The sequence below is a fragment of the Chaetodon auriga genome, chromosome 4 (assembly GCF_051107435.1).
Source record: "Chaetodon auriga isolate fChaAug3 chromosome 4, fChaAug3.hap1, whole genome shotgun sequence".
Taxonomy (NCBI): domain Eukaryota; kingdom Metazoa; phylum Chordata; class Actinopteri; order Chaetodontiformes; family Chaetodontidae; genus Chaetodon; species Chaetodon auriga.
In genome coordinates this window covers 23,461,301-23,487,359 of record NC_135077.1, presented here as the reverse complement: position 1 = coordinate 23,487,359, position 26,059 = coordinate 23,461,301, and the positions used below count along the sequence as shown (strand labels likewise).

The following is a 26,059-nucleotide window of genomic DNA, read 5'->3' as shown; positions in this document are numbered from 1 at the left end:
CACCAGACCTCTAAGAATTGCTGAACAAATCAGAGATGTGGGAGGCAATTCAGAGGTCTGGAAGCAGTCCAGGTCAGTGGCTTTATCAGAGCTAAAGGACTAACTACTTGGCAAGAAAATATTGCAAACTGCATTCTAGGTTGAATGTGGTTTGTTCAAATTAAATTTTGCGTGTCTGTGTACATCTCAGAAAAAGTAGTTACTCTATGTTCAGTCCTGAGATGGTCATATTACCTGTATTCATGAGTTGCATGTTTTCGCACTGCACATGTGGGCATGCACACACACAACACACACTAGTGTATTCATCATGCATATTTAAAATCACCTGGTGTCACATGATGTGCATGTGTAGTTTCTGTTGTCTGAGAATGAATGCAACTGAGCCTGCTGTTGCTGGAGCACTAAAACTCAGTGCAGGAAAATGAGGTGCTGGCAACAAAGAGCTTTGAGGAAGTAGACACGTATCTCCAAGGACACATACCACCCAGCAGATCAAAGGACCTAGAGGACGTGTTTGATGGGGAAACCACACTGGTTTTCAAAGCATTGTAGTCCTGCATCTCACCAGCCCACCAAGGCCCATGATAGAAATTCTAATACGTCCGCCTGTCAGTTAATTGAAGCCCCATTCTGTCCCTTGGGGGACAGCAGGCTAGTCTTTAGAGAGCATCTTTGTCCTGCTGCATGCTCGTCATTAATTATTATTCCTCAATCACTTCCTCAATAACACCGTTTATTGTCTGAGTGTGTTTTTGCGTCTTGTCACCAATCTCTTGTCTTGGGAGAAGACACTGATGTTTGACAGAGAAAGAGATCACAGCTATCCACATATTCACTCATATCATATCAGCCTACCTTTGGGGATGTTGTGTGTTCACTGCAGAGATGTTTGCTTGTCACTGTTGTTGCATTTGATCATGGGGTGGGGGAGATTCGGAGTCTGTACCTTTGTTAGTCTGCATAACAACAGAATATATGGTAGAGGACACAAGGAGGACATGGGGAGAGATTCAGCTTGATGTGTGAAGGTGACTGTATTTTGCAAAGCAGAATCAATGTATATCTTACTGTAGACAGACAAATGCACATACCCTCACACACACAACCAGAGCACTCCTGTCATTCCAGATACATGTCCCCTTCCCCCTGAGACAGACAATCTTCCAGACAGACAGGAAGTCAGCCCTGTCTGTGTGTGAAGTTTGCAGAGAGGAGGAAGTGATGAGCGATGGCAGCCGATCTGAAATCAGCCATGTTTCTGCATATGGCAAATGTGGTGTACAGTGTAAAATGCACTTGATCTTTGCAAAAATATACACAGCTCAGCATATCATGCGTGTATTAGAGTTATCTAATCATATTTGACATGCACGAGCCCATTTACGTTTTCCAGCTGAACATGTCTGTTCAGCCAGTGAGGGGGGGGTGACGCTGCATTTTGCTGACAGTTCTGACAAATTGTGTCTTAAAACCCTGACAAATGATATTCAATTGCAATGATATCATAGCTTGTCTGCAGCTGTGAGCCTGGAGCCGAATGCTCAGTGGATGCACAGTATGTGATACTCAAGTAATAGACGCTCGCTGTTGTTTGGGGTCCAAAGAGCAGTCGAAACTCTTGAACAGATCAGCTCCCTCACCGCGGTTCATTGCTATAGCACACAGCATTTCTATAGTTTCCCACTCAGTCTCTGTGACCTCCTATCTCCAGACCAAATGACCGGTTTGGACATTGAAAGGGAAATTGCGTGCATTCCTCCATAATTATAAGAGGTATTTAAATATGCTCTCTAAATAATTATGTGGTCCAGCCGGGAGCATCCAATGAATTTTTCACAAAAGCACTTTCTGCTATTTACATTCCTAAAATGTAATGTGGTTTACTTATGCAGCTGGACGGCCCGAATCAAAGCATTCATTCCCGGGGACCAAGTGCAGGCAGAAGGAGAGGGAGAAAGAGAGAAAGACAGGAGGGGGGGCTGAGGAGAAAAAGTTCAAAGCATGTGAGGTCAAGCTTGAGGGTCACTCTCTCAGTGCCTTTTCACTGCCTGCGTGAATATATAACCGGCAATTGACTTTCTAATCGGGAGGGGCCTCATAAAATATGCAGTTTAATAATAACGGTTATCATGGGTCCTTTTTTGTTTCCACCCTGTGTTTTAGTCTAGAAGCATCTAAAGCGAGCTGTGTATTAAATAATGATGGGGCTGCTGCCTGCCTTCCTTTGGCTCCATGTTTTGCCTCTGAAATACGGAATGACAGCCAACCATTCCCTCTACCCCTCACTCATAAAAGCCCTTCCCTGCTGGATTTTCCTCTGATTGGATCAAAGCTTTGACCTGTGTTGCCAGGTGACCTTTCCTGATCCCACCGGTGCCTCCAGAGTAGGGACCCTTGCTGGGGCACCTGGGAATTACCTCAACAGTGGTGTAGTCGACGGCTGTCACCGAGCCCTTGTCTTTTTGATGTCACCTCTGACACCGGCCTCTGTAGCGATCGCCAGGGAGATCTGACGCCCTTGCTGGGCTGTGAATAATAGAATATATCTACCTGTCTTCGACCACTGTTGTCACCTGTGCTCCCTATGATGAAATGTTCCCATGCTTATCTTCAGGGGTGATGTGCTCTTTCTGTCTGTTCCAGGGTACAAAGCGAGGCGTTGTTGGCCAGCAATGGGAAAGAGCTGTCGAGAAGGTGGCTCAGCTGGCAGTGCCCAGGGCTCTCATGGGGCCGAGAGCTGCCTGAAGTGGAGAGTCAAGGACGCTGAGGGATGACAAGGGACAGCTGGAGAAGCGGAGGACTCTTCACTCTCTGTGCAGACACTATGGACCACAATCAACAGTGAGAGACACCGAGTGATGTTCAGTGTCTTCTCCTTTCCCATTTGTTCAGTCACCAAACCCTCATAGGACTCAAACTTGCAAGTTTGTCTTTGTTTTGATGTCTGTATGAAGTGTATACTGTGAGCACCTCTTTGAAACATGTGGCTCTTCAATTTAGTATTTTTTTTTTTTCCTTTTTTCATTCCAACTGCTCATCTTTTTCTGTAAATGTTCATGTTTTCATTTTCATAGTGATTTGGAACAGTGATTGCAGAGCATTTCCCTTTTTGTGAACCTTTCGCATTCAGTTAGTGAAACCAGTCTTATCAATAGCAGCTCACCCGGTCTGATCCTCATCAGGCAGTTGCTGACAGACCCCTGGCTTGTCAGGCTTATCTCGCGAATCCTTGGAAAGGGTTTCCTCCACGACTCACAGCTGTGTAGCAGGTCAACACTTTAACATGTTGATCCCTGCAAATGAGGTTTTGAGGATTTGGCAAGTGCCGATGCATGCATGCATGCCTGGATGGATGTATAGATGAATACTGTGGATTTTGAAGGGGGTGAGGGACTGTGTGTAGCAGCCGTGAGAAGGAGAGAACTGTGGTTTGGCCCGATGTGTCACTGTTTCCGTTGCTGCTGTCACTCCTCACATTAACCGACCAAAAGGCATATGGTTGCTGTTGGCTTATTATGTGACGTTTTATTTTTCTGACTTAAAATCAAAATACCCACTTGGTGCATTCAAGTGGTTTTAAGGCATGTTATCTGTAATTAGAAATGCATCACAGGTGCATGTACAGTCAATAAGTGTACAGGAAATGATGATGGATGTGTGGCCGTAATGCTTTCCATCAAAGTCACTGTCACCACGGAACACATGTGTGTCAGACATCATCTGCTATGGATTTTTGTGGTCTGGGAATGTCTGTGGGTTGATCTGGTCCCCATCATTTTGTCACCATATGTCACCCCTTATAGTCTTTTGAATAACTGTGATATATTCTGTATGATGTGCATAACCCACCAAATATGAATTTCTGTTTTCACACAATCTTTCTGCTGAGCATTCTGAAACAAAATGAAAAAAATATGACCTGCTTACATGCTTGTAATAATCAGAGCTCTGAATCCACATTAAGCAGGAAGAATAAACCAGATTTGTGCTCTGGTCAGTACCTGTGTCTAGAAACAGGATTCAGTAGCCTGCTGTTGTCCGGGTGTTGACAACAGGGGAGTCCTCGGCTGTTCGCCACAACAGAGCTGCATTGATGGTGAAGGTGCAAAACCATGCTGACATGACATGGAGTCTTCCCTACTTTTTTCTCTCCACCACCCTCTATCTCCTTTAATTTCCACCTCTCTCTTTCCTCCCCCTGTCCTTTCTATCTACCTCTCCACTCCCTGCCTCTACACCTCTCTCTGCCTCTCTTTAAGCTGGTTGGAGATGCATTCCTCATTCCTTGAATGCTCACAGAAATGCTCTGCACTCTGGCATCAGCATTTCTTAAAATGGGCCGTTGCCACTGCTGCTCCAGCTGGAGCTTCAGCACTTTTCTCCCTCCCCAAAAATCCTGGAGAGATGAGAGTGGGAGGAAAATCCGCTAAATCCACCAAACTCAGGAATGTATTTTCATTAAAACAAGTTTGTTTGAGGGGATTGGGAAGGTGGAGGAGAGAGAGGCAGTATCAGAAGTGATCAGACCCAGTAGCTTAATGGCTGCACAGTGCTACAAGTATTAGAGGAGCCGAGAATGAGGATACATTACATCTGCTGTGCACACATAGACACAAGCTGGAGACTGTATTTAGCTGCAGGACTTGCTAAAAGGAGTTTATCAGTTAGCAATGGAGAAAGCTCCTGTCCCAAATCCCTGCTTTTGCTGCTTCTAGATAGGTAGCTTGAGGAATAGTGTTTCTATGTGTACGTGAGTGCTTGCTTATGTGTGTGTGTGTGTGTGTGTGTGTGTGTGTGTGTGTGTGTGTGTGTGTGTGAGTCACCTCTACCACTGACTAAAGCCATCATCCCTCTAGATCTCCCATTATCCAGTCCACACACGTATAGATTTATTTCTTGCCCTGGTCAGTCTACAGGAGAGGTAATTACTAACCAAGAAACACAGGACTTCCTGCAAGAAGCTTATCAGAATACACACACCATCCACTGTCTTAAATGTGACTGGCAATCTGGGACTGACAGCATAGAGTTACATTATTGCCTGCTACTCCTCTGCAGTTGGGTACCTGGTTTTATCTCTTTTTGTCTATAAATAGAAAAAGGCATGGCCACAGTTTATTTTTTCACCTTGTCTGACCTTTTCTCTTAAAGGTCCACTAGTCAATATTGTTATGTTAACAGGGAGGGAAATGACAATGTTTATCAGTGTTGTGCATGAATGTGAAAGCTCATGTTTTGGGTGAATGGTGAACTGAAAATATCAGTTTGCAAATAATGAACGTGAGCGTCATCGACGACAGTTAACAATGCTCACGCACCATGTTTTACAGCACCCAGCATACTGAGAATAGCTAGTGCAACTGGAAGATTTATGAACCAATCAGTGCAGATTCCTACTGAAAAAATCTCACATTTCTTTGCAAATTGTGCCTGAACTGGGTCTAAAAAAAAGTCTGAACATTAGCCACATTTGCAATGAGTAAGAAACAACACATGAAGTTGAAACCTTTGACCAGAAATATCTGTGAGTAAATGGTGATCACGAGAAACTATTGACAAAGGGTACGACCACGAGCCAACTGCTACAAAGTTCTTCCTCCCAAGTCCAGCTCACAGCAGTTTGCAAAGGACCTGTGTCTCGTAGTGGTGGAGGAAGTACTCAGATGCTTTACTTAAGTTCTAATACCACACTGAAAATACTCCACTACAAGTAAAAGTCCTACAAGCAAAACTAAGTAAAAGTACAAAAGCATAATCAGCAAAATGTAGTGTGTAAATGTTGATACTTTTGAGTATCAAAAGTAAAAGTACTCATTGTGCAGAAAAATGCTCCCTGTTAGTGTTTTACAATTATATGTGATTTTTTTTCAGACAAAATATTTGTGCTGCATTAAGATATGGTGCATTTTACTGCGGCAGTTGTTTAAAGTTGTGCTAATTTGAGTAGTTTAATGTACAGCAATACATCATTTTCTGTAAGATCACATGTTTGCAGCATTGCTGTCCAGTGAGAACCATGAATCACTAAATAAAGTCACCTTTTCACGAGCTCAGAACAGTAAAAGTATAATATTTGTCTCTGGGATGTAGTGTAGTAGAAATATAAAGTTGCAGAAAATAGAAATACTCGAGTAAAGTAGAAATATCTCAAATGTGTACTTAAGTACAGTAAATATACTGAACTACATGCCACCAGTGACAAGCAGACACTTGTATTAGACTACACTGTCAGAGATCTGCAGTCTTTGGAGCTCATTAAAGAAATGAACTTGAACTAGCTCATTGTTTGGGATTGTGAGCCGTGAACTCAAAGTGTGCACTGAACATGAACTAGCTCATTTTAATCTGTGTGAGCTGAACTTTGTGCTCGCTCTTGTGAAGTGTGAACTTGCACAACAGTGATGTTTACGAAACGTGTTCCTTGTAGGGATGAATCCCGACAGTTTCCCTCAGCTCTGTGAAGAATTTTCTCAACTTTGAGCTCATTGTTTTGGTTTTATGGCTCACAACTTTACTGTTCTGTACCGCTCTCAATAATTTCCAGCTGCAGCAGACAGCTGCTTTCAGTGAAAAAGCCCTGATGAACCCACTGTAACACCAAAGAACAGACAGACAAATTTGATGGAGACAATGGAGCATTTAGCTGTTGTCCTCAATTGGACAAAACATCAGTTACCAAAAGTTTGAAGAATAATTCCGGTTTGCTACAATGCCAAAATGACGGCCAATGGGGGAATTATTATTCAAATTGTCAAATTATGACTTCAACCTTTTCATTGTTTAAATCAAATATTTGTGTTTTAAATGTTGGTTTGTTAACAAGTTTGATTGTTTCACCACTCATCACAACTATTTCAGCAAAGTCACCATGTTCTCAGCCATCGCTTTTGTGAGCACAATTGTTTGAATAATTATAACTGTGGTCAAAACTACAAAAATGAGACTCAAGTTGGAATAGAAAAGAAATATCATTTAACACCCTAACAAGGGAAGTAACCTCAGCACCTGTATTTTGGCAGATGCCTCTCGCTCTCAATCTGTTTCAGCACTTTGTTGTGTGTCTCAAATGACTCCCTGAGGGTGTATATTATCACCTAGAAGACTGAAACCAGGAAGAAATGTATCAATCAATATCATTGTGTGGTTTCGGTAATCCCTGCCTAAGTGTAATAGGCTGCTGAGATTCGCTTTTTCTACAAGCTGACTCAGTCAGATGAGCACACCCACCAGGCCTTTTTGGCTGCTCCTCCCTTGCTGCTCTCCCCTTGATCAGCCCAGGGTGGTGGATGCACATGGGGACCACCCTTGCATTAAAAGAGACTTTTGCTCCCTTGATCAGTGGGAATGAACTCGTACATGGCTTTAAACATAGATAAACACACAGAAAACTGCATATGTGCATGATTACATGTACACAAAACAGGAGAGAACATCACATGGCTGAGTAACATGACTCTAATTTGATGACACACAAGAATACACACACATTGGAATATCTATCCATCACCACACGTGTGTACACATTTAGTGATGCATGTGTGCAAATGCATTGCCAAATAGTTACAAATGCACATATTTCATAGACCTTGAAATATGTGCATGCAGGATAGATCATCAGAACATAAAATATGAATGCCCATTCATCACAAGCACACCAATGCACAACTAAGCAATTAGAGTAGGAATGCTAAACACACACAAAGAGGGGTACTCCTCGTTAAATCTGGTTCCATAATATACATGTGTGTGTGATGATTTCTCAGGCCACTGGTGGTGATGAGGTGAAAGTTGACATCTCGATGTGATGCTGCAATGTGCCGGCCAGATGAGACTGGCTGTTTGCTCGGTGTCACTACTTCCAGTACAACTCCGACAAGACCTTCTGACACATTGTCTGTCAATCTCCCTCTGTCTTTCTCCCTGCCCAGTATCACGCAAAGTGTGTAATAGACCTGTCATTTGAAGGTGTATGAAGTATGAAGTGGACTGTATGAAGTACCAACACAGGGCAATAATGGTGGGAGTAAAGCACAAATATAACAGAATGACAAAGTGAGGTGAGGTGAGGGTGGATGCAGGGGTCAAACACAGGACTTTCACACAGGAGACATGGAGACACGAGTCATGTCTGGTGTGAGACCAAAACATAAGCATGTTAGTTGTAGAAATATGAACATTAGTCATGTTAGTTCAGTTATGTATGTATGTATGTACTTCAGTATGTGACGTCACTTATGTCAGGTACTTAACATACAACTTAGATAACTAGTGTACTTAACTAAGGTAGTTTTTTCAACCCAAACCATGATCTTTTCCAAACCTAACCAAGTAGTTTTGGTGCCCAAACGTAACCAAACTGCAACTGTCACCTGAAATGTTTCCCAGCAAGCTTTATTTTGAATGTCTAAGCAGATGTTGCATATTAATTGCTAACTTGGCCACAGAGGTAAAACGTGACATGGTGGACTGGCGGGTCCATCACTCGCTTTGGTGTGACACCAGGTTGCTTCTGCTCCTTGCTATCGTTCTTGGCTGTTGCCATGAGGTGCAAGAGGGTGACAGAGAGTGTTTGACGGCTGGTGCAGAGGAGCGGGGCAAGAGAGAGGAATGGGCCATTGGACAGAGATAGGAATGAAGGAGCACGAGGATGGCCAGAAAAAAAGATGGAGAATGAGTAAGATGAGAAGAAGAGAGAAAAGAGGATGAGAAATGAAAGACAGGGGATGGTGGGTGTTCTCCTTTTATTGTTGTTTCCTCAGAAAATAGCTTTAGAATCTGTGCTTGGCTGATAGCACTGCTACTGGCACACAAACACACATTTTACATGCATACACACACACACACACACACACACACACACACTCATTTTACTTGCTCTACATGGCAATCACCATGGTAACAAAATGTACAGAACAAAATCGGGGTGGGATATTTTTAAGTTTCAAAGGCATGGAGACAACAATAGGGACGACAAAGGGAGGAAAAGACAAGAACGGGGGGAGAGAGAGAGAGAGAGAGAGAGAGAGAGAGAGAGAGAGAGAGGGAGGAGAGTCAGGCCAGTCTGAGTCCAGCAGATGGACGTGTGTGTGTGTGTGTGTGTGTGTGTGTGTGTGTGTGTGTCCAAGGTCACAGCCCAGAATCATCTGGGAAAGCGGAGAGTGAGGGATGGAGGATAAAAGTAGGAGGACAAGGCCTAAAACACATTAAAGAGTCCTTTCATCCAAACTTCAGTTTTCACAGATTTTCTCACTGAACTCTGGTGTCTCTCCATGCAGATAGTTTCAGTTTTATCTGTCCAGGTTTGTCGCGCTCTGAGATTTCGACCTTCACCTCATTGTAAAAGAGGTGAATACAAAATCACCTGCAACTTAATGACTCATGTCATTGTGCATAATCCACAGGCCTGACTGTGAACAGGAATGTTTTACTGAAGAGCTAGTCTCTATTCAAACTGTTGACGATGCACTGTGTAGACAACCCCTCTGGAAAAACAAGCTGCTGGTGAACTTTTTAAATTAACATTTTCAATGCTGTAAGAACCACAAACGAAATAGAATTCATCTTTTTATTGGATGCATAAATCTCAGCAGCAGATGTCTCAGAACCAGAACTGTCAGCATGGATAAACAGTACTGGAGTTGGTGAAAATCTTTGGTAAACAGACCTTATAAAGGACCTGATCACCTATTTTCTCAATCAACAATGGGACCCTGTGTGAAAACACAATGTTCTGCTGAAGTTAGACTAGTTTCACATGAGAGATTTCTGTATTTGTGTTTTTTCTTTGCTTTCCTTGCTTGGTTGAAGTGGGCGTGGCTCATTTGGAAAAAGGTGATTCCACAAACTTTTGTTGACCAGTCAGAGTTCAGTAACATTCAAAACAAAATCTGATGACAGTTGGTGGGTCGTATGTTTATGATGCCCACACTCTCCATCAAGTCTGATCAAACCACACTCACACAGTTTAGATTCAATTTTAAGTGTTAAACTGTGAATAAATAAAGACTGAGATTATTTAAACTTTCATTTTGCTTATTTAGTCATGAATATTTAATGTTACAGAGAAGTACAGTGTACAGGGGCTTTAAGGCCGCAATGTAAAAGTAAAATTAGCTCATGAGCTTCTCCTCTTCTTGTCCGTCTTCCACCTTATCTGATGATGTCCGAGTGATGCATTCACATGTGTGGGTGGTTGGGTACATGCACGCACAACTGTGCATGTGTTTGCTGAGGTCTAAATGCAAGCACATGTTTGTGGGTATGCTTGTATGTGTATCTTCTCCCCAAAAACAGGTCTTCCCTCCTGTGTGGGTGTAGATTTAGCAAGGACAGCTGAGTTCTTTTCAGAAGTTGAAGTGGGTCGGAGGTCAGACACTGGTGTAGGTGGCCTCTTGTACTCAGACCACCATCTAGTAGTTGCCAAATAAATCAGAGTCTTGCTGAGTGGTTTGGCGAGCATGACATACCTCCCTCCCTCACACTCTCTCTGCTTTCCATCCCTCTCTCTGTCTGTCTGTCTGTTTCACCCTCCTCACATTCACACACACACATCCAAGCCAACAGCAACCCATAAAGCCACATCTGGCCCACTTCTCCCCACTGGACATGAACAACTCTGCCACCTTGAAAATCCTTTTCCTTTCTTTGTGGTATTTTGATAGTGAAGTAACTTTCGTGCGATGTTCCAGATCCTGATATTTTTTTACTGTTCTAAATGTTTCTATGGTTAGATAAAGTTTGGCATATCATTAGTTTATTTATTTGTGCATCTTCTATACTTGTCAGGCCGCAAATCTAATCCAGATGTTGTGTCTTGTACAGGAGACATTCAAGTAACACACACAGTAGCTTAACTACACACACACACACACACACACACACACAGGTATGCACTGTACATATATGTAAGCAACTGAGCCTCCACATGTTGTACATACCAGAGTTTAACTGTCTCCCCTCCTGTAACTGTGCTGCTCTGTTCACTTGTTTACTGTTTTTCTGATTTGTGGTACATTTACGTAATGCCTTCCCCATCAAAGTGCAGCTGTATAGCCCTGTTGCCAGGAAACGATGTTGGGCTACACAGGAAAGATGGAGAACAATGTGGGGGTGGGCGGAGCCACCTAAGCATGACTGATGGGAGTGTACCCATCTGGATGGCCAGCAAAGAAGTGACATCATCTGCATCTGAGCAAATATGACAAGTCACGCTTGAAAGCTATTCTCTGCTTATCACCTACAAGAGAGCACTAATGATATTGTTGTGAGACAGGCCAATTAGACGTCTTCCAGTGGGAGAAGGGATTACATTGTGACTGCACACAGACTGTACCACAGTTTGACTGGAAACAATCTCAGACCACCTTTTTCAGGTAGACTTGGGCAAGATTTCAGTGTCCATATCAGTGTTTGGAAAAAACATTCAAGCAAACTACTTCGGGATTTATTGCCTAGTGAGCAGTAAGTTCAGACAGTTCAGTGAGAGTGCCCTTTAAACTCCTGCCTATGTGTTTGCACAGCATAGCCATGGCTTCAAGTGCCAGTTCCCGTCTGAGAGCCTATAGGCAGCACACATACATACCATATTCATACAGAAATGAACATTCCCCTTCAATCATGAGGCCCGATGCTAAGCTCAAAGTGTCGAGTGGAAGCCCTCCTTTTGTAGTTCTGGACTAAGCTGACAGAAACGAGGCACAGAGGTCCCCACAGGTCGCTAGCTTGTTCATAACATTCAGCCTGTGACTTCCACCATCCGCATTTTTTGGAGTAATGATCCAAACTGGAGACGACAGACCAGCGTCGTGTGCAGCTGCAGATAGGGCAGGTTGAGCTCCGCGCCTGTGTGACTTTTACCATGACGATATGCCTCAAAAGATAATTTGATGATCTGTGTGTTTTGCTGCCAGGTTATCCCACCACCTCCACCATCTCCTCCCAACCCCTCCTCCTCCTGTTCCTTCATTGCTGCGGTAACTTATTAATTTCTGTCAGCTGGTTTTCCCTGCCATTTAGAGATACTACCAAATCACATTATGTCTGTCATGGATTACGTGTACAGGCAATGCATCTCCTTGAAGAAGAAAGGAAAAAAAGATCAAAGATGTTCTTACAATCACCTCTAAGTGAATATGGGAGGTGGACGTGTTTGAGTGCGTGCGCTCGCATCTCACATGCTATATGTTTTATGGGGAACGCAGATAGCCAGCAAAAATGCCGTCGACGTTATACTCAGTTTCCTGTTTATATAATCATCAGGATTATTGATCATTGAATAGTTGGGACTCTGCCGAGTGCACTATGGAACATTTAAAGGTCATCTATGCAGTTATGTTAGCTGATGATAGAATGAAACGAGAGATGCTCATCTCAGGTTTTCTTAGCTGAGCTCAGAATCTGAAAGGCTACAAAGCCATATTCCCATATTTACCCATATTTGGCTGTGTGTGTGTGTGTGTGTGTGTGTGTGTGTGTGTGTGTGTGTGTGTGTGGCAGAGGATTTGAAGCTGTCACTTTGTAATTACCTCAGCAAATACAGGCTTGGAGAGAGTTGACTGAAGTCTTCCAGTTGGACAGCCCTGGGAGAAAATGAGAAGTGACAGACCACATAACACAGCGTGGGACGTAAATAACTTTTACCCCCCTTTCTCTCTCCCTCTCTCCCTCTCTCTCTCTCTCTCTCTCTCTCTCTCTCTCTTTGTCGTAGAAACATGGTTGATACTTCAAGGATTTTGAAAGTGAGAGAGGGAGAGATGAGCTGAAATGAGAGAATATCCCTCGCTTTCATCTTTAGAAAAAATCTCTGACATCCTCTCTCACTTGCTTTGATGAAAGTCTTTGGTTTTTTGGTGTTTTATCCTCTTACACGAGGTGTATGTATTATAGTGTGTGTGTGTGTGTGTGTGTGTGTGTGTGTGTGTGTGTGTGTGCGTGCATGTGTGTGCGTACACTCACACATGTTGTGATGAACACTGGTACGTAGTGATATCATTTCCTCACCAGAATTTGTGTAGGTGGCATGAGGAATCTTGCTTTGTGTGCGTGTGTTTGAGGGACTTTTCTCCACAGAAGGGCCTCAATTTTTCATTCTGTGTCCTCATCAAGCACAGAAAGTCCAGGGGTTTGTGTTATACCCACTGGCCGCTGACTTCATTTTGTTGTGCAGGATTTACTTCACTGTCCTCTGTTCTTTGAGCTCTAGGCAGGTTGTTACTGAGACAACAACACTGTTGTTACAGCGTGTGTGGATGTGTGTGTGTGTGTGAGTCCAGCATTGATCACTGAAGAAACACTTCCACACTGGTAGGCACTCATGGTATGTCTTCAAGCTACCTCCACCAGAAGTACTCAGAACTTTTATTTGAGTAAAAGTAGCAAAACAAAAGTGTAGTGTAAAAAAAAAAATTCTGTTACAAGTGAAATAGTGACTTCATAATCTTACACAATGTGCAGGATGGACCATTCTAGAATACCACATATATACAGCGGATTATAATTAGAAATGCATAAGCATAGCTGATGTTGCAGGTGGTCATGGTGGGGGCTAATTTTAATCACTTTATACAGTATACTGCTGGTCACTTAATCATAATAAACATTACATTATGATTTATTGGTTTGTTTATATTTTGCATTAACAATCTGAATCTGAATCAAAATAAGTAACTACTGTTCAAAGTGTAAATGTAGTGTAACTAGTAACAACTGTTACTGTCAAATAAATGCAATGGGGTAAAAAAGTCCACTTCTGGCCTCCAAAAGGTCGTGCAGTATAAGTAAAAAGTAGCGTTAAATGGAAATACTCAAGTAAGTTAAGCACAGTATTTGAGTAAATGTACTGAGTTACACTCCATCGCTGACCTCAACCCCCATATATGTACACTTATATACACATACACACATATAGCACATCCTTTCAAGCTGTACCATTCCGCCTCTGGCTCTGTACCACCGGTGTCTTTCTCTTTTTCTCCTTTTCTCTCTCTTCTCCCGCCCTCTTTGCACCTCCACCGCTCTGCCTGGCTCAAGTCCAGCTATAGATTGTTAATTATGGTTTGTACGTGATGCACGGTCTTGCCTCCAAATACTACAGCAGTGTTCTTTGGCAGACATCAAAGTGTCGGTGTTTCATTCCATGGGGATTAGTGATGGTAGTGTGTGATAATGCCCCTGCCTGCTCGCTGAATTAAACGCCCATGGCTGGGCGCAGGTACTGGGAGTCTAATGAACACACACTCGCACAGGCAATCACACGCAGTGCATGCACTTCAACAATGAAACAAGATGCGGAAAACACTGAGGAAAGATAGTTACAGACAAAGCAAGATCGTGCTGAAAATACAAGCATAATTACAGAAAAATCATACTCATCCGTCATGATTAAACTGTGGTATAAACATCCAAGCAAACTCTCCCTTTCATCTGTCTTCTCTCAGAAAAAAAAGAAAAAAGCTGCATGTTGGTCAATGTCCACAGAGATCCGCAGTGCATTGACCGTCCTTCACTCATCTCTCATCTTACACCCCCGTGGCAAATTGGATTTTTAAACGGCTCGTTTTTGATCATTCCCCCATACTCATAATTGACTGTGGTTTTCTCTCTTGCTGTCTGTTTTCCTCACCCGCTTTCTCTCTGTCTCACCAGCAAACTTAATGAAACAAGAATTGGTACATAAAAAATATAAAAAAAGACCAGTCTCTATAGCAACTCCAGCCATGATTCATAAAAGGACAAATGACAAGTGTTTAAAGGGCTGTGGGGCGTCTTAATGTTCAGTTTGCGCTTTCTCTCGTCGACTGAGAAGGTCTCAGGAGACAGCAGGAAAAACAGCCATGAAAGGAAAATTACAGAGAGAGACAGAGGGAGACGGAGAGGCCGAGGGAGAGAGAGCGATAGAAACTCGTCCTTGGTGATCAATGCATCTGCTATTGTCTGTTCTGTTTCTTTGTCCACAAGGACGAAGGCAGAGGAGAGGAGGCAAGTGATGCATATGAACAGTGTTTAGGCCCCTTATACCAAACGCCTGACCACAAGCTGGGTGCAAAAGGAACTGTGCTGCTACTAGCATGTAGCTGTTTCTGTGTGACTTACATATAGAGGACATGCTGTGCACTGTATGTGTGAATGTGACGGCAGGCTTCAAATGTGTCAGCTCCTATAAAGTCATCTCATGGCTTGATACGGTCATTCAGTCATTCATTTTTGTCATTTTGTCCATTTCATTAAAATCACACTCACCATCTTCATTGATGAGACCTGTAAACAAACACTCAAAGTACAGCAGATGATCAAACCTTGTATTTATTTGCCCCAAACAGTCACAATACCTGTACATTAGCTGTTAGCTAGCAAGCTACAGCATGCACTAACTGTAATCTGAGGGTGTGTGTGTGTGTGTGTATGTGCGTGTGTGTGTGTGGGTGTGTGTGTGTGTGTGTGTGTGTGTGTGTGTTTATTCAGTTTAGCCTCCGACTGAACTCAGCACTCACCAGAGACAATTCTGTTTCCCTGCAGCCCCTCTTCTCTCTGAACATTCATGAAGTAAAGTACATTACCCCTCCAGTCAGCAGTCAACATGGACAGACAGCCTAATTACACAGCACCCGACAGTGGAGGTCGGCACTTCCGCGGCTCGCCGCTGCAGACAGGTTGAGAAGAGTGAAGATAATTCCACTTTCTAATCCCAAAAGTTTAAGAAATAAACTCTGAGCTCTCCTCACGCTGGTAAACAGCTTGTGATCAGAGCACAATCCGCTGTGACTTTGGGTGTTTGTTCCTCCAGAGGCTCCGGCTGAGTCCCCGGCCTCTCTTCCAGAGCTCCCCAGCACAGCAGCTGTCTGTCGGCGAGCAGTCGCTCCATCCCTCCACTCCACCCGGTCCTCCGTAAATAGCCCTCTCAAAGCCTGGCAGTGCACACACTTTTTGCTAAAGTTTGGAAAGTTTTTTCAAAGTGCGGGAATACCCAAATAATCTGGGCATTTAAACTGTTGGTTGGCATGTTTCTTTCCCCATCGGACCTTCATGTGGTATGACGCCACTGTGTTCCCACATCTTACTTTGAGTGAATATAATATCATTAAGTGCAATAGAAGTAACAGCCAACCCTACAAAAATGAAACCAAGAACCAGAAATGATTCTCTAAGATACAGGATAAGCATGGAAGTTTGACATGGGAATGTGCGGAAACCCTGATTAAAAGGGTTTAACACACACAGAGGCCATGAAATAAGAACAAAATTGTGATAAAAATGGTCCCTTAAATCCTAGAGTTAAAGCTGTTCCTTCATTCCTAACTTTGTGGCAGCTGGAGGTGATCACAGCCTGAAAAGGTGAAAAGGTTGTGACAAGAGTAACAAAAATGACACCAAACAATTCATCTAACCCTGCTATTTGAACCAATACAGCCAGTAGGAATAGAGTATCATCAAACTGAGCAAATGTGCTCTGACTTGTCATGTGAAGCAGAATATTTTTATGTACATAGAGCCAAACTCTGCCTGAATAAGAAAAAAAGGAATAAAAGAAAGAGCCTTGAGCCTGTTAGGCCAAGTTAGAGTTGCTGTGGAAGTGTAACCTGCATCATTTATGTGATTATTTCTGCTCTTCACGGGCTTTAAAATGTGTCTTGCTTACTGACAACACTGTAATCCTCTTCTGTTTGTTGTCATGACATCCTCATCATTTGTCTGACATGCTCCCTCAGTGAACAGCCTGTCATTTACAGTCGCTTCTTGCTTTGGTGACACAGTTAATGTGTATGTGTATGTATGTGTATATATATATATATATATACATACCTATACGCATGTGTGTGTGTGTGTGTGTGTGTGTGTGCGCGCGCGTGTGCTAGGGAGAAAAAGATACAGACAGGCAAATAGACAGGGACAGAAACACCTCGACAGAGACAAAGAAATGACCTTTTTTTTGTCCTTGTGAACTGGTTTAACAGCACGCAGTGGTAACGGAAAGAAAGGCACAGATAAGGATGGCAACAACAAGAGGAAGAGAGGGAGTCTGAGAGAGATAGTGAAAGAGGCAAAGATAAAAAAAGGGCATCCAAGAAAAAAAGAAAACACCAAAAAACAAGTCTTAGCAGCCAGACAAATACCTCTCTCCACCTGTAATCACCTCCTGCAGGTCAGCTTCTGCCTCGCCTCGCCTCTACTCGCCACAATCCTCCAACTAACACAGAGCCAAGCCATCAAACAGCCATGTCTTCTTCTACCCCCTCCCTCTTTTCTCTTCTTTCTTTTTACACAGACAGAAAAGACCTTGATGTTTTTCCAATAATTGGCAGCAGAGGTTGACTTTTTTTTTCTCCACCTCCCCCCCCTCCCTCTTTTTCTGTTTATCTTTTTCTCTCTCTCTCTTTTTTTTTTGCTCTTCCTCTTCCTTTAGAGATGAATACTTGGCCCGGGATCAAAGGCAGACCCCAACTGGCTACTCTGGCCACCACAAAGGGGCGTTGGGCGCTGGCGTGGGGCCAGGTGCTGCACATGGCCACATAGCCAGGGACAAGGCATGCAGATGGGGCCTGCAGAGCCCTTGTCGCCTCCACCCCCACTCCTGTGTGCCAGAGGTCAGTGGCTAAAGTATCAGAGTGGGTGCTTCCTGTAAGATGATCCAGTCTGACTCACTTTTGTTTCCATCTGTCTTTTCCTTACGCTTGTGTTTCTCTCAGTTGGTTTGTTTACTTCCTGCAGCTGCCATGTTTTTCTTTCTTTCTACACCTATCACATACTCTGACTTTCCGTGTTCTTCTTCGCCGTTCCAGAGCGCAGATCCGAGGGAGACTGGCAGCCCGTGCAGCAGGAAAAGCACCAGCTGAGGTAAACATCTTGCCCCCACGGACAGAACTGTGTTTAAATGTTTGAGAAGACCTGACTTGAGTTTAGTCGAACACTTCCCTCAACCCTCAGCAGCCCTTGTTTAAATATATAAGCGCTACAGCCAAGTCCGATGTCTCCGAGGCCAGTACAAATAAATTGAGGTGGAGGACATAAAAAGTGGGATAGATAAAACAAATGAACAAGCCCTTGTAGTCCAAATATATATGCAACACCCAGCTTGCTTTTCAACTCCTTCAACTGACACGTTTGCAGAATTTCTTAGACGACGGCCAAGATGATGTTACTGAGTGAGAGCAGGATTGTTGGACTCTTCAATTACAGAACAATTGAGAATCACTTCATTAAACAGGGGATGTGAAAAGACGTAGTGAGAGCCTTCTTTTCCCATCGTGCATGTCAGAAAACATCCTCTCTGTCAGAACCTTCCCCATAACTTTCCAGTGCAGTTCTCATCTGTATTACAGTTGGGGAGCTGAAATATACAGACCTGAGAACACACAGTGTACACACATACTGCCTCGTGAGTGCTTGGGCTTTCCAGTCTTTCCCTTTGACATGCTTTGCAAGGTATTTACGGGAAACAGTCTGCGTTTTGTTGCTTTCTCTAACAAACCCCAGTGGTTTCCTTCAGATTTTTCATTTGTTTTGTTGCGTAAAATGTAAAGTTTCTGAACCGCGATGTCCAAATTTCTGAAATGAGTAAAAACATCCTGGACATAAAGAGGCACACGTAAATTTCTGGGAGAGAAAAAAGACAACAGCAGTGTTTTTCCACACTCTGCATGCTGTCATGCATGAATCCCCGGCTTCAGCCATATGTTTAAGATTAGATGTACTTTTTTGTTAGACGAGAACACAGTCAACAAAGTTCTGCTGCTTCCCCACTGGTCATGAATCAACTGGGCTCTGTCCACACCCTCTCTTTGTGGTCTTAATTCTATTAAATGCTGTGATCACAGCCATCATGTGTGTGAAGAATAAGACATTTATAGTGTGAATGATGGTATGAATCACTTTCTTCCTAATGTTAACTGACATAGTACTCAAACAATATGTGTTTTGTTCATTTCTGGTACGGGTTTAATCTGAAAAGAACAGGATGAGGTACATTTTAATGCTAATATGTGTCATGTAAATGTCAGAGTCTCTCTCTCTCTCTCTCTCTCTCTCTCTCTCTCTCTCTCTCTCTCTCTCTCTCTCTCTCGCTCTCTTTACATTAACCTCTAGCTCTGTACTGAAGCAGCACTATACTGGCTGCCAAACTGGGGTTTTTGTGTGGTATGAAGCCTCTGTGAACAGTAATTAGAAATGATTAAATTAATCCTGAAACAAACCAAACAAAAACAAACTTTAAAGCTGCATTAATTGATTTCATTTTGGCCACTAGGGGTGCCACTTCCACTAGCAGATCAAGCTGGAAACAGATTTTGCTATATTGCTCATAGGATGTCTGAAAGCATTCATTTGAAGCCATGTTTCTGTCCACATGAAGTTAAATATTCACTCTTGTGTCAGCTCTCATTTGGTAAACTTATATCAACACAATGTATCTGCCTTTTCTGGAGTGGGATGCAGAGCTATATTCAGCAGCTGCTGGTGAACCTCGTCTGTCTGTTGATGGGGACAGGGAAGGTCAGCTGATTTATCAGAACCTTTTTCTCTGAAAACAACTGCCTGCTGCTGCTGAACATGGGTCAAAAGAAAGAAATACATTGACCAATTAAAAGATGTTAAACAGTATGTAGATTGAACAGAATGGCAGAGGCAGAGGCAATTATCTGTGGGTTTTTGCAAGCATCATCTTTCACATTACATTTGATCCATTGTTGATCTGAAACGTTTGATTAGTGCATCTTTAAAGTGACACTCTGCCTCAAACAATTATAGCCTGTGACAACGAGGCATTGATTGATTGACTGACACACAAACGGTCAAATCAATGTGAGTAGGACAGAACATGATAAATGTGTACTTAAGCGTTGAAAACAAGTGTGGCAGCATAATTGTTGTATTACTTGTAGTGAAAACAGGGACAGTTTGGTAGGGAAAGTCATAGTGTTTTACAGATATTTACCCAGACTCCAGACACCCAGTTTGAAACCGGGAGAATGAACAGGGACATCTGGTCACTGTCGCATTGGTTAGCACACAAGAAACATCGACCCCCCATTGGTCAGAACCTTTCTGTCTCAGCTCACTCACTGACCAGCCTGTTGCGGTGCATTTCTGACCTGTTTGCTGGTCTGGATTCCTGTTGTACATTAATGTTTTGCTAACAGGTAGCAGGGATGTCACTCACACAGTTGCTTCCTTTATGAACAGCCTGTTCATTACATCCTGCAATCGACTGGCGACCGGTTCAGGGTGTACCCCGCCTCTCGCCCGTTGACAGCTGGGATAGGCTCCAGCCCCCCCGCAACCCCAAAAGGGATAGTCAGTATAGAAGATGAATGAATGTTCATTACATTTTATTATCCTGAGTAAAAGTTTAACTCTTTACTTGTATCTTAGGCTGTTAGTTCATGACATCCCAATCAGCCTCAAATGTACTTTGTGTTTAGTGCTAAATGTTAGCATGCTAACGCACTAAGATGGTGAACATGGCAGGGCTGCCAACTCTCACGCACTGACCGTGAGCCTCACACAGTGAAAAACAAATGCATGACACGTGAAAAGACGATGGTGGACAGAGAAGAAAGAGCAGCACAGGACAACAGCAGCTCTGTGCATGTGCAGCAGCCAGCTCTTTAGACCATCAGGGGGAGAGTGAGAAATATACACAAATGCATCATATTGAAATGTATTCCCCTGCATGTCATAACCTCAGTCAGCGGCTCCTCTGGCGTCTCTTTCTCACAAGCAGGAGTGACAGTTGCTACAGTAACAAGTGTCTCTGTCGCTCTGAAACTTTCTCATGATTCCCATTAGCAGGTTTTTAGGTCAGTGCAATGATAAATCACAAATGTAATTGTGCGTCAATGGTGACATCTGATAATATAACATAATTTTTTTTAAAGCTTGGTTTACATCAACTGGCCAAACAAATCTCACACCAAATAAGAGGAAGTCTCAAAGACACTACAGCACTGAAATAATAGAGCTGTAATGTTAAATAGACACAGGACAAAGTCTGAACATCAGGCTTTTTTCCAGGACCCTAAGCACACAGTCTGAGTGTGTTTAGTTGACAGATGCACACACACACACACACACACACACACACACACACACACACACACACACACACACACACATACACACATGCACACACCGCTCCAACATCAAAAAACACCTTTCGTGTACACAGAGTTTTGTCTCACTTTGTGCCTCAGTTTCACATCTATGACAGATTGATTATTGATTCATGAAAAAATACATATTTGAATGTGATTAAGACGGGTTCGTTTAGATTAATGAGGCTCACCACGCCACAATCTGAAAATCAAATCATCAAATCAGCATCATGTACTGGTATTTATCCCAGCTCTTATTTAGACAGTACCTTTGCTTAATAGCTTCATTCAGCTGCCAAGGTGTCAGAAGATGAATTGCCTTTGTGTGAAAGCACCACTGACAAAATCAATAAGAAAAAAATATGACAAATCCAAACAACATAGTTCAGCCAAGAACTCTTTCCCTCTATTCAAATTCTAGGCCGTTATTCTAGTTTAACAAAATCGAGTTTGTTTGTTTTCTGGACAAAATCATCCTGCGGGATCCACTGTCTTTGAACAATGTGTTTTTCTCCCTCATTTACTTTTCATACAATGCTACTGTTTGTAGATGCAACTACTTGCCAACCCTCCAGATTCTCCTGAGAGCCCCACTTTTCAATGCCCCCTTCCCCCCGTCCTCCCGATTCCACATTTCTACACCAAAATGACTGGGTAAATTCACTAGAATGCAGGAAAACAGTCTCTGAAATTAACAATTTTCTGGGGAAGATCCCCAGATACCCTGATTAGGTTTGGTTTCCCGTGGCTATGATGACTGGCGGTTGGCAAGTATGCTTATCAACCGTGATTTGGCTTTTCATCCATAAATCTCACTCCATACTGCAGAGAAAGCCCTGACATTACACCTGCCAAACAAGAGCATTTTAACATTTCCGTTATGAAGATTTTTCATAGCTCTGCCTCAACAAGCCTCACAGAGCCGTTAGCGTAGCTGTAGATTATCGGTCTTGTTTCAGGTGGGCAGCATCAGCAAAGCTAATGAGTGACGTGGGAAGAGCAGGTTCCCTAATGTAAGCAAAGCAACATACGCGTCCACTCACGGAGGTCTGAGATCATTGTGCTGCAGAAGTGGAGTTAGAAGTGTTTTTACTTTTTCTTTTCTTCTCTTTTCTTTATTTTTTTATTGCATTGTTAAATCTTGTCATTATTCGAATCCATTTGAACAAACCTGAATCAAAGCTGACTACAGCCTCTGTGCTCCATCATAGCAACCTGTAAATGTATTACTGACGCCTTTTCAAACTGACAAGGTGTTAGTGGTATTGGATGGCTTATCACTGTAACTGCCTCATGATGAAGTAGCATATAACTATTCTTTATATAACCTGACCGTCACTCAGTTATGTAACTGGATCGTCACTAGGATACATAACAAATACACCTTATGTTGTGAAGTAAACCAAAGAAACAATAAGCTACCAGTGATCACAGTATTAGGAGATAGCCATGTGGATGTGGAAAGATGCCATGTTGCTGATCCTTCGCTGGCTCAAATTAAGGACTTTACTTTGAAAATCGCTTGATTTCTCGCTGCTTTCAAAAGACTTAATCAAAGCATCACTGTGTAAAAAGCATAGGTCTCTGTGAGTAGGTCCACTCTATGTAGTGCAGGTTATGCTGACCCCCTGCCACGAAGAGGTAAATAAAGCCAACTAAATAAAACGACATGATACACTTAATGTAACCATTATGGAAAAAAACAGTTACTTCCAGCTCAGATAATGGCCCGCTTAATACAGAAGACTTAGTAATTAAAGCGCAGGGGGAAAATGATAATGCAGTTACCTAAATAGGGTCAACTGGTTGCTTGTTTAGCTTCAGTGGTAGCTTACTTGCTGTTAGAAAATTATGAGCAAAGAAGACTGATGTTGTTTTTCTGTAATAATGGGCATTATTTTCACTTTTATGTGTTCCTCCTACAGAGAAAATAGGCCTGATCTCTCCCTTTGTGGTTGCTCCAACTGCTCACTTCCACCACCCACACAACACATTTTCCCAGGCAACAATGTTCCTCCAAAGTTTACACACAATAAATAACGATATGCCCAAAGCAGTTAGCAGTGGCCCCGCTCTCCGTTTCCTGGCTGGAGTTGAAATGAAATGGTAATTTTGACTTGAGGAGGATTTCAAAGGGATGGCCTCTACTTTTCATCTTGGTGCATACCACGAGCTCGCCGACACATTCACGCTGGGATTTGAGAAAAAAAAAAAAAAAAGGAGGAGAGAAAAAAAAGCAGAATTTTAAGTTTTTTTTCTATGAACTTCCTTCTTTCTTTTTTCTGCCATCTCCCCACAGAAAAAGAGATGCAACGTTGCTGAGATCTCTCCCCCAGATGGACAGCGTTTATATAAACAACCATCCCCGGTTCAGGGAGCATTTGATTGATGTGTCATTGTCTAAAGATTGTTTCCAGGCATTTGAATAGATAATTCAGTGTATTTGATGTAGACATCTTTCTTCAAAGGTCAGTTGTGGGGGTAGAGCAGGGGTGTCCTCTATCTCCCATGCTATTTTTCACGTTGACGGCTGCAACCGGCCTGCCTGCTTTTCACAGGGGAGATTGACTGGCACTTGAATTGTCCTTCTGCTCAAGATTACAAGGTGCTTTCCAAAACTCCATCTGAGATCTGCTTGCTAGCTCTGTTATGCAAAATACCTTCGTCTCAAACAAAAGACCATAACACTGTGTGGATGTGTCCTGTGCCTATTTGTTGTCTAGGTTTGGGCTACAGTCTTGAAGTGAGATTGGAGCAAGACCAAAGATGCAGCGGAGGGATTGGTTCAGGAACTCCATTATCTCTGCGACAAGGAATGAGAAATGGAATTAAAACACCCAAAACAAGGTCTGTCGCACATCAGCAGCACTGGCTCCGATCCTCCCATGTATATAACATTTTACTCTGCACAGAACCCGCTCTGAAAACCAAAACAGCCTCCCACTTTGTACACTCTTTTAATCCCTACACAGCCTCGCCCGCTCCGACCCAGCAGCCGCGGCACTACCGAGGGTCCACTTTCCCTGAGTTGGACGATCACATTCCATTGTCAGTCAGCCATGAGGGAAGCGTCCGGGTGACAAAGGCAGAGTGCGAAAAAAAAATAAAAAACACCGTGGTGTCTTCATTATCTCCTAGCTCCGCGGCCCGTGAACGAGGCCAGGGTTAATTGCTGTTGATTAGACGTCAGTACGCATGGCTGAGTGCGCTTACAGATCTCACTGAGGGGGCCACAGAGGGAGAGGAGGAAAGGATGAGGTCGCTCACAGACAATGATGTGAAATCAGTGTCAAGTGTTCCTCCTCGGTGGGCTTAGCTGGTTGCGAAGCAGATAAGGAATGTAGATGGGGCATGTTAAATGTGTTTTACCTGCGAGAATGAAGAATTATGCTGAAAATTGACTCAGAAAATGTAACGTGCCGTGGAGAAAATAAGCTAACCGTGGTGATGAAATAATAAAATAATACATGCTGGATTAATTTTGTTGTATGATGTGTCTCAGTTAATTATTGATTTCGAGATGAGCAGCTTTCTCTGCCGATGCTGGTTTGGTGCTCTCGTGGTCGGCCCACCTCGGTTCAGACTGAAATATCTCAGCAGTATTAAACGGACTGCCATGAAAATTCACTCAGATCTCCACGGTGAACAGAGGATCAGTGCTAACTGATACTCACTTCTACGCTAGCGCCACCACCAGGTCACTCGAGAAACACCTGAAGATCTGCTGAATGTATTGACATAAAATTTCGTCTAGACATTGATGGTCGACAGAGGATGATCACTGACTGTGAAGCTCTCCTGACTTTTATAGTGCCATCATGATCACATCTGTGTTTTTCTGGATGGATTGTAATGAGACGTGATACCAGCATTTAAAACTCCCAAAAGATGGATTGTAATAGTTTTGGTTTCTATTTCAGCTTATTTTTTTAAATTTATTTAATACAATTATATTTAAGGCTAAATACTGACTTAACTAAAGGCATTTCCTTCAGTCTCAACTGCACTTTGTGTTCAGTGCTATTTCGAAAATGCTAAACATTATACCTGCTTAACATCAGTATGTTAGTTTTGTCATTGTTAGCATGTTAGCATACTGATGTTCGCATTCCTGTAAAAGCACCTCTAAAGAATAAATAACTAATAAGAAGAAGATATAACTGATGCTTTGATGTGCGTGAATTCAGACTTACACGCCCAGAGGTTCTGTCTCCTATGACATGTAAGTCACAGTCTGTTGCTGGTACGTTGCCAAAATGTCTGTCTCTGTTTGTGTGTCATAGACAAACAAGCACATTCGTTAACCCTGGGTTATATTTGTCTTTAATGCGTGATTTTTATCGCTTTGTTGCTTTTGTAGCCAAAATAATCACGACAATAGAGGTGGTTCAGACCGGAGCAGGAATGGCAGGCAGACGAGGGAGGGCAGGACACTGTAACCTTCACGCCCTTTGCAGGGGGAGAGCTCGCTTTGTTTAAATCTCCCAGATCAAAGGGTGCAATGCAAATTCCTGCAGCTTCCACGCCACCATTTGATGTTTTGGGGAGCCAAATTATTGTGGTGATTACAGTAGCCGTACACAACCGGTGGAACGGGCCAAACAAGGATCCTTGTTGTGACTCTCAATTAGTGGTGTGACATCTCAGCACCCGACGTCTGAGAGGCATCCCGCAATAAGAGAGGCTGTTTAGTCTGATAAAGTGATTTGGCTTGGTGGGGTCCTTTCATCTGCACCGACAGTGGGGTATTTGAGGCTTCTGGGTATTCTCTCTGCACATCCTCACACCTCCCCTTATTGCGACAATAGTGCCACTGTGTGCAGCATTTCAGAGAGGCAATAGGCCTGCTGCACCGTGAACAGCTTCAGTCCACTGTCATATACAAGTGTTTCCATGGTGAAATTAACAGGAATGTCTCAAAAGTACAGGCATGTGAGGACACTGTACAGTGAAAATACAATCGCATATTATTT

General features: G+C 43.0%; 1 long non-coding RNA gene across 1 annotated transcript in view; it reads left to right on the top strand.

Annotated features, from left to right (window-relative positions):
- The window catches only part of LOC143319426 (uncharacterized), a 35,712-nt gene extending 11,777 nt beyond the window's left edge, over nt 1–23,935 (top strand). Inside the window, exons 2-5 of the long non-coding RNA XR_013077085.1 lie at nt 2,647–2,844; nt 17,402–17,582; nt 17,778–17,832; nt 23,810–23,935. This is a non-coding gene — a long non-coding RNA (uncharacterized LOC143319426). The remainder of the gene's footprint in view (nt 1–2,646; nt 2,845–17,401; nt 17,583–17,777; nt 17,833–23,809) is intronic.
- The last annotated feature ends 2,124 nt before the right edge of the window (nt 23,936–26,059 follow it).